The sequence below is a fragment of the Wyeomyia smithii genome, chromosome 2 (genome assembly GCF_029784165.1).
Source record: "Wyeomyia smithii strain HCP4-BCI-WySm-NY-G18 chromosome 2, ASM2978416v1, whole genome shotgun sequence".
NCBI lineage: Eukaryota > Metazoa > Arthropoda > Insecta > Diptera > Culicidae > Wyeomyia > Wyeomyia smithii.
Window position 1 is genome coordinate 31,293,954 of NC_073695.1, and position 8,960 is coordinate 31,302,913.

Consider the following 8,960-nt stretch of genomic DNA (forward strand, 5'->3'; position numbering starts at 1 on the left):
ATAAATGGCTAAAAATTGACTTGAACTTGAATAATTTTATAAAAATGGTAACAAAACACACAAAATGAGTTCATAGTGCTTCTAAAATGAAAATTCATTGAAGAACATGACAATAACTTTTTACCTTTGTCCTAGACAGCTATAGCAATCACTGGCAAAACCTAGGGGTAAGACACTGTTGAGATATTGCGAAATATTTCCAATATTCAATATCAAAAAGTATTTACCGTTCCATTTTCGGGCACCCCTCTATCTATATCATAGCTCATTGCCATTACATCAAGCGTTACATTATCGTTGGAGGATGTCAATTGACAGATAAACGATAAATATCAAAATATATCAACCAATATCGTGTAATATTGTCGCAATATTTTTTATGAAAATAAAGGTGTCTAGCCCCTAGGGCAAAACCGAAGATATGAAAGTGCTCTAAAGGGCCGAATGGCATATAGCCAGGGTTGATATTTGTTGACACTCTTGAGTGAAAGTGAAAAAAAAGCATCCATAAACGTTATTTTTTTACAATCCTTTCAGAGTTCTCCCTTCCCGCTTTTTGCATGGAAGTGAACTGAAAAAACACCTCATTATATTCCAGGCGATGGAAGCAAGACAACAAAATCAGTTTATCAGTTAACGAAGATTGTCGAAGTATCGGTCAGTGTCAGTGAAAAAGTGTTTCGGTGAGGTTCATTTTGGTTGAGTGGACTGTTTGTTTTTCTTTTTCGCTTTGAAGTGAAGATCATTTGGTTGGATTTGTCGTCAAATTTTATTCCGTAACCGTGAACGATGCGCGCGATCTTTTTCATCTGAGTATAACAGCACGTTACTAGGACGAAAATCTAGTGTATCTGAAAGAGTGCTGCGATCATTGGAAGTGAACATTGAAAATGATTGGCTGTAATTTTCGAAGAATTTTGCTGGGGAAAATGACTTTTATCAGCACTGCATATAGCACTCGACTCAGTTCGACGAGTTGAGCATTTTATGTATGTGTGTGTGTATGTGCAACTTTTCAATCTCACTCGATTTTCTTGCGAACGATTTTCATAAAATTGTTCTAAAATGAAAGGTCTAGTTGCCCCATAGAACCCTATTAAACTTTATTGTAATCGGATTTTTAGTTTGTATGTTATCTTCAAAATGTGGAAATCACGAAAGTTCATTATCTCAGAAACTATCGATCCGATTTAAACAAAATTGGTTTTAAATGAACGGGCTGTTTAAAAAACCTTAACTTTTGAATTTCATAAAGATTGGGCGTGTTGTTCATAAGTTATGGACAGAAACGTGTTCTGGAGACTATTTAATCTCACTTATGTTTCTCAGAGATGGCTGGCTAAAAATATGGAATCCAGCTATGAAAAAAAAAAACATATTCCGAAGACTACTTAAACTCACTTTTCTCAGAGATGGCTGAACCGAGTTCCACAAAATCATCATGTCAAATGGAAGGTCTAGCTGCCTCATAACACCCTATTGAATTTTAATGTAATCGGACTGTAACTTCGTCTGTAATGTATCAAAATGTGAAAATCACGAAACTTCATTATCTTATGTCGTTTTCGTTTTCGCGGTGTACTACACTCAAATGACACTTTTGACACCGAAAATGTTTTATTTGATTTTTCGTGTTACCCTTTTTCTGTCTCTCCCTACACTTTTCTGTCACTGATGACACCCGAAAAAAGCAGAGTGTGCTGTAGGAAGTTACCAACACATTCACACGTATGTGTCAAAACTGGTTTGTTTTGGTTTTCGTTCCTCGTGGTAAAGTGTCAGGTAAATTTTTTCTCAGCACATTTGCGAGATGGACATATGAAATGGAAACGAGACAAAATGACGAATGCGATAATGACCAAAACAAAACGAATTGACAGCTATCCCATTATTACGCATACCAATGCAATGACACTGAAAATGTTTTATTTGAAGCTGCAAAGTATAGCACGGAAAAAGTGTAGTACACCGCGGAAACGAAAACGACATTAGAAACTACACAACCGATTTGAACAATACTGATATCAGACGAAAGGTCAAATACGTGGTTCAAAATTTGTGAAAAGAAAGTCACATTCGAAATAGAAAAATCATATTTCATCGAATGCTTTATATTCGAGTCTATATATAACGGAGTCCAAACTTAATATGAGTACAGTGACGTTTCGCTCATACCACGATCAAAAAAAAAATCGAGTCATATATTTGGAACATATTTATTTCATGCTATTTGCATGTGTTAATGTATGTTGATGTGTTAGAATGTTTCAATGCTGGCTACCAAAAATTTGTTATTCAGAGTGATAAATAAATCTAGCAATTATTATCAAGGTGTATTTTTCTTTCTGAATATTGAAGTGTTCGTGTGAATCTATTTGAACAAATAATAAGTTTGTATGAGAAAGGCTGGGTCTCACTACTAGGTGGATTAATTTGGGTTTTATAAGGATTTTGCCATATTTTTAAGCTTTCGTTCCTAAATCGGAAGTTAATCGCAACGATCCTGACTCGTATCACATCTGTTCAACTGAAGAACCAAAAATGAGACAAAATCTCTTTATTTTAAGTATCGACATCTAGCGGTGGAGAGAACCCATTTTACACTCGAAATTTTATTACGCTTATTTGCCATTCATTCAACAAACGGACTGTATGAGCTCTCGCCGCTTTTTCGTCGAAAGAATCCTTTGTTCTCCCCAGTACTGGTATAGCGAGGGTGCCTTTTCATCGTACAGTACCACCCGCATACGTGCAACGGTTTTTATGTATATATATTTTTAATGAATTTCATTGTTGCCCAAGTTGAAAACTGAATATCTTGACTAACGACAATCATTTTTTTACATTGTACCTAATGCCGTAGGCAGTGCTGTGTATAGCGCGTCTGATATGCATAACTTGCAATGTTAGGTATAAAAACCTAAATTAATCCACCTAGCGGTCAGACCCAGCCTTTCTCATTCAAACTTTTATTTGTAAAAATAGATTTACATGAACGCTTCAATCCAATAAATGTATATTCACTCTTTAGGTTCTAAAATATTGATGTTGTAATCTATACATATAAAAATGTAGTCCGGTCTGTCAGTCTGTTTGATCCATATAGGCTCGAAAACTACCGAACCGATCGACGTGAAAATTTGTATGTAGGGGTTTTTGGTCCCGATAAAGGTTCCTATGATAGTTTGAGACCCCTCCCTCTTCTGGAAAGGAGGGGTCCAATACAAATGAAACATACATTTCTGCACAACTCAAGAACAAACCAAGCAAATGAAACCGAATTTGGCATGTGGATGTTTTAAAGGGTAATAAATATGTTCATAATGGTTCGACGCCCCTCCCTCTTATGGAAGCACATGTGTCTGCACAAATTTCTGCACATCTCGCGAACTAATCAACTAAATGGAACCATATTTGGCAGGTGAATGTTTTTAGCGGTGACAAATGATACACAGCTGCTGAAATCGATCACAGACCCCATTTTGGATTCTAGGTTGGCGACTTCCGGTTTCTGGGAAACAGCGGAAAATGATCGAATTACACCCAATATGGGTGTTTCTTCAACCAGAATGACGCTCAGAGGCCAGAAATTATGTTATATACCATTTTGAAATCCAAGATGGTGACTTCCGGTTTGTGAAAAACAGCCTAAAATAACCAAATACCATCCAATATGAGTATCTCTGGAACCAGAATGATGCAATGAGCTAACAATTGACCTCAGGCACCATTTTTTGATCATATCCTATGGCCGATTCGTCGTGCATTTGCAGACTTTAAACACATCGCAAGGAATCAATGAATTTGGAACGTTCAAATAGTACAAAACCACATCTAAATTATGTTGAGGGCACATATATCAATCAAAGCAGGTATAGTTTTAAATAGCCTTTGAATTTCTTTTCTTTCCATATCTTTTGAGCCACATATCAAATTGTTATGAAGTTTGTTATTTGTAAGTTTGAGAGATGACTTGTTCGTATGACACTAGTTATGTTCAAATAAGTCATGTAATCTTTGAAATAATAGACTTTCGTTGTTTTATTAACTATTTAATACATAACGATGGCTTGAGTTCAATTATAACCAAATGAAATGGGAACGTATAGGGCAGCCAAACTTTGAAACCACGTGTTCAATCATAATTCATCAGTTAACCCTTAACTAGCCCGCTCATCTGATATTAATATTGATCAAATCGGTTGTGTAGTTTCTGAGATAATGAAGTTTCATGATTTTCACATTTCGGTACTTTACAGACGAAGTTACAGTCCGATTACAGTAAAATTCAATAGGGTGTTACGAGGCAGCTAGACTTATTAGTTGACACTAATTTTGTAGAAATCGGGTCAGCCATCACTGAGAAAAGTGAGTGAGTTCAAGTAGTCTTCGGAATATGTTCCTTTTCATAGCTGGATTTCACATTTTTAAACATAACAGGAAAAGTAATAGTCTGATTGCAAAACAAATCAATAGGGTCTTATGGGGCAACTAGACCTTCCATTTGACACTGATTTTATGATTTTATGAGCCATCTCTAAGAAACATGAGTGAGATTAAATAGTCTTCAAAACACGTTTCTTGTTATAACTTTTGAACCACAAGTTCAATTATTATGAAATTCAAAAGTTATGGGTATTTCAGGTAGCCCGTTCATTTGAAATCAATTTTGTTCAAATCGGTTGTGCAATTTTCGAGATAATGATGTTTCATGATTTTTACATTTTGAACCATAACCTCTAAACTAAAAATCCGATTACAATGAAATTTAATAGGGTCTTATGGGACAACGAGACCTTTCATTTGCAATTAATTTCATGAAAATCGGTCCAGCCATCTCAGGGAAAAGTGAGTGAGAATAAAAATCTGCACATACACACACACATACACACACACACATACATACAGAAAATGCTCAGCTCGTCGAGCTGAGTCGAGTGATATATGCCATTCGGCCCTTTGGAGCACTTTTATACTTTCGGTTTTGCAAGTGATTGCTATACCTCTCTAGGAGAAAGGCAAAACGGTACGAGAAAAAATGTTGTCGTTGGTTGAGAAATTTAGTTTCCAAGTCCAAAGAAAATATTCAAGTAAATCAACAGGTTAAAATAGTTTCAACAGTCGCAAGGTGTACGATCCAAGAAAATTTGTTAAACAATGTTTGAATGGTTGAAAGGTTTTTAGTTTAATTCGTTCTATTTACGTTGATTGTGAATTATTACTGAATTTCCGCTTTAAAAATCTCTTGAATGCGGTCCTGTCTTAACTTGATTTTGATAGATTCAACTATTCAAGATCACCTTTTTGCCTGGTCATTGAGGCAAAGAAATAATAATTTTTTGGTGCATGTTCACACTATTGGAGCGAACTGTTCGAACGATGCACTGTAAAATCAACGTAGTATGGAACAGCAAAAAATGAATGCGAAAGCTTGGGCACCGATTTGCTGCAGAGTTTTGTTTGAAGTTGCATATCTGTTCTGTGGTTCTATTGAGGCTCTCCGATCGATGAAGGATGTAAGGCACTCTCCGTATTTCCTGGGGAAAATACGGGAACATCTGAGTGCCTTATCCGAAAAATCTTCTCAGATTACCTTAGTGTGGGTCCCTTCTCATTGTTCCATTCCGGGCAATGAGAAAGCGGACACTTTGGCTAAGGTGGGTGCAACAAACGGTGATAATTACAACAGACCTGTTGCCTACAATGAATTTTTAAAATTTTCACGTCAGAATACACTTATCAACTGGCAAGCCTCGTGGGATAAGGGAGAACTGGGGAGGTGGCTACACAGCATCATCCCCGAGGTTTCCACCAAACCTTGGTTTCGGGGGTTGGATGTAGGACGAGATTTCATCCGCATGATGTCTCGGATTATGTCCAACCACTACGGGTTAGATGCACATCTCCTGCGTATTGGGCTGGCGAGCAGTAATCATTGCGTTTGTGGGTGTGGGTGCGTTTGGGTGAGTGCTGAATTCCGCGGCGCCAGATCTCTGATTTTGGATACCCTCAGGGCCCGAGGAATACAGCCCTATGTGCCAGTGTCAAATAAATGTTGTGAAAAAAAAATTGATTTTTGAAAAATTTTACCAACCAAAGCATGCACACAATTATTCATACGATGCATAGCGTTTGATGAAATTTAGCGTAGGAGACTGTAAAAGAGTTTTGGTTTTTGCAATGAGTTTCTGAAACGCGTCACATGGATGATTGAGATTTTGACTAACAATTATCATAGTATCAAATTTTAATCGCGACTTTTTTATCAGCTCACGACAGATGTCCTTTTCAGTGGTGCGGTACTGTCAGGAAGGCACAGAACGTACTCAGTAATATTAGAAAAATCCTGGCTGCTTGGAAACTTATTTTCCATTTAGGAAAATTTCAATGCAAAGCCTTATTTGAAAATTTTGAAAGGAGTCTCCGAAAACGGTAAAAAATGGCAAAAAAACGTGACGGTTAAAAATAGTCGAAAAAAAAACGGTACTGTCCCGTTCAAAACGGTACGTCTGGTCAGCCTAATTGTGGCCTGAGTTGAAAACTGAATATATTGACTAACGACAATCTTTTTTTTTACATTGTACCTATTGTCGCAAACAGTACTGTGTATAGCGCGTCTGATATGCATTACTCGCAATATTTGCATGTGAAGGATAAGTACAACGATACACCGTGCCCCAGTGCTGAGTCGAGAAAATTTCTAGCTTGAAAAAATCCTCGACTCGATCGGGAATCGAAACCGATATCACAACCGTGTGGGAGAGCTAGCCGACCGACATCGCTAACCACAGAACCACGGGTTTCCAACTCTAACCAAACTATTAAAGTAATTTTACTAACTGGTTAAAATGGTTTCAACAGTCGCGCGGTGTACGATCTAAGAAAATTTTTTAAGCAATGTTTGAATGGTTGAAAGATTTTCAGTTTATTTTTTTCTATCAATGTTTATTGTGAATTATTACTGAATTTCTACCTTAAATATCTCTCGATTTTTTCTCGTGTCCGGTCATTGAAGCAAAAAAAAAAGAATAGATTTTCATGCATGTTCAAACTATTGGAGCGAACTGTTTGAACGATGCACTGTAAAATCAATGTAGGATAGAACAGCAAGAAATGCTTGCGAAAGCGTAGGCTAGGATTTGTAGCAGAGTTTTGTTCGAAGTTGCATATCTGTTCTGTGCTCGTATCGTTATACAATTATTAATGTATTTTTGTTCCTTTTTCCCGAATCAATGCAAAAAATGCCTATTATTTGATAATAACCGCGTATATATATGAAATATGCATTATTTATTGTGATGAACCAAACGATTGATTTTTTACTTTATCAGATTTACTTGTACTAAACTTATTCAATACCGCGTAGAAATAATCCGCGTTATTGTAGAAAATCCCGTAAAAAAGCCGCGTATAAAAAAAAACCAATAAAAATCACCCGCGTATAAAAGATCCCAGTGTACACTCAGGTCGCTTTTTACGCGGCTTTTTCTACGCGGTAAAAATGTAATTTTAAGTTGAATTTTTGTCCGGTACGATTTGACTCCATTTTCAACTTTACAATTATACTTATTATGTGCGGCATTGATGACAAGATTGAGTTGGCTACATATGTGCAGGAAATTTTGCAAATTGGTACTAAATATTTCTTTTTTGTACAGTTTATGTGCTTTTTGCCTTTGATTTTTAACTTTTTAGACGTGTGTTAAACCACGCTGGTACTTCACTGTGCTGTGTTTTTCTTCTTCTTTTCATGGGGATAGTTTCTGAAATTATATTCTGCAGAATTGTCTGGAATTAAGCTACCTACCTTCCTTCAGTATTTTTTGGATTCTGCAAACTCTTTGTAAGAAGTCTTGTTGTTGACTTGTTGCTTGTTCATAGTTGGCTTTTTTGAATTCCGGCACTTCCTCATATTCCCAGATCCGAGGAAGATCAACTTTATAAATGAAAATTGAATATTTTATTTCTGTGTGGAATACTTATTTTTTTCCCTAAAGATGAAAAGTCTTCCGTTCAGTTTGTAAACAAGAGGTTCAGAAATAAATTTTGTTAATTTTTCACATGATTTATTTAATGTAGGTTAAAAATGTTTCATCCTTTCCTACGACTGGGAGTAATAAGGATTCGTTCTTAATGTCTGGGAAGGATTCAGCATTGCGCTGATTAAAGTCGTCATATAAGTGTAGCTTTACTTTCGATTTAACACTTGATACAAAAGTTTCGACGATTTGAAAAAATAATTCAAAAGATTGTTTGTGAGCACGTTAAGGTGAAAGTACACAGATGAAAAAAATATGTTTTTTTAGCAAAAAGTGCTTAAGCGCACACATGTTTGTTTTGATGAATTTCTTTGATTTTGGCTGGACTTTTTATGGGGTTGAACTTCTGACAGTATAGGTGCCAGTGTGTCAGTTACATTCTGTTGTTCATTCGAAGATGTTTTTGGAGTAATATTTCGATTTAAGTTAGTATTTCCTTCCTCAAAAGAGAGTGTCGTTTTTGCGTTTTGTTCAGAATGTGAAATATTAATACTTGCTTCCTCTGAAGAGGGTTTCATGGTTGCATCCTGTTTGGAATATGAACATTGTCATCTTATACTTACACTTTTTTTCCAAATTGAGCATCCTTATTTGTGAAAATTAACGTGACTTACGCCCAATTGCAGCAGCCGATGTGTCTGTTCGCTTAGTAGAAAAGTCCCGTAGGTCTTAACAAGGACTCTATGCGAAAAACCCAGCTTTGATGCTGAATAGATCACCCCTCGCTCCGCGAGACCCTGCCCTTTTTGGTAAAACTGTCATTTTTCGTCAAAAACCTTATTTTCATTTAATTATGGCTACAAATTCACAATGCCTAGAAATGAGCTGAAACATTGTTTTTGAAAACAAAAAAAGTCAAGGAATCCAGAAAAAAAACTATTGGTTGTAAGCGGCAGTGTTGCATTTGAAAATTTTACAATT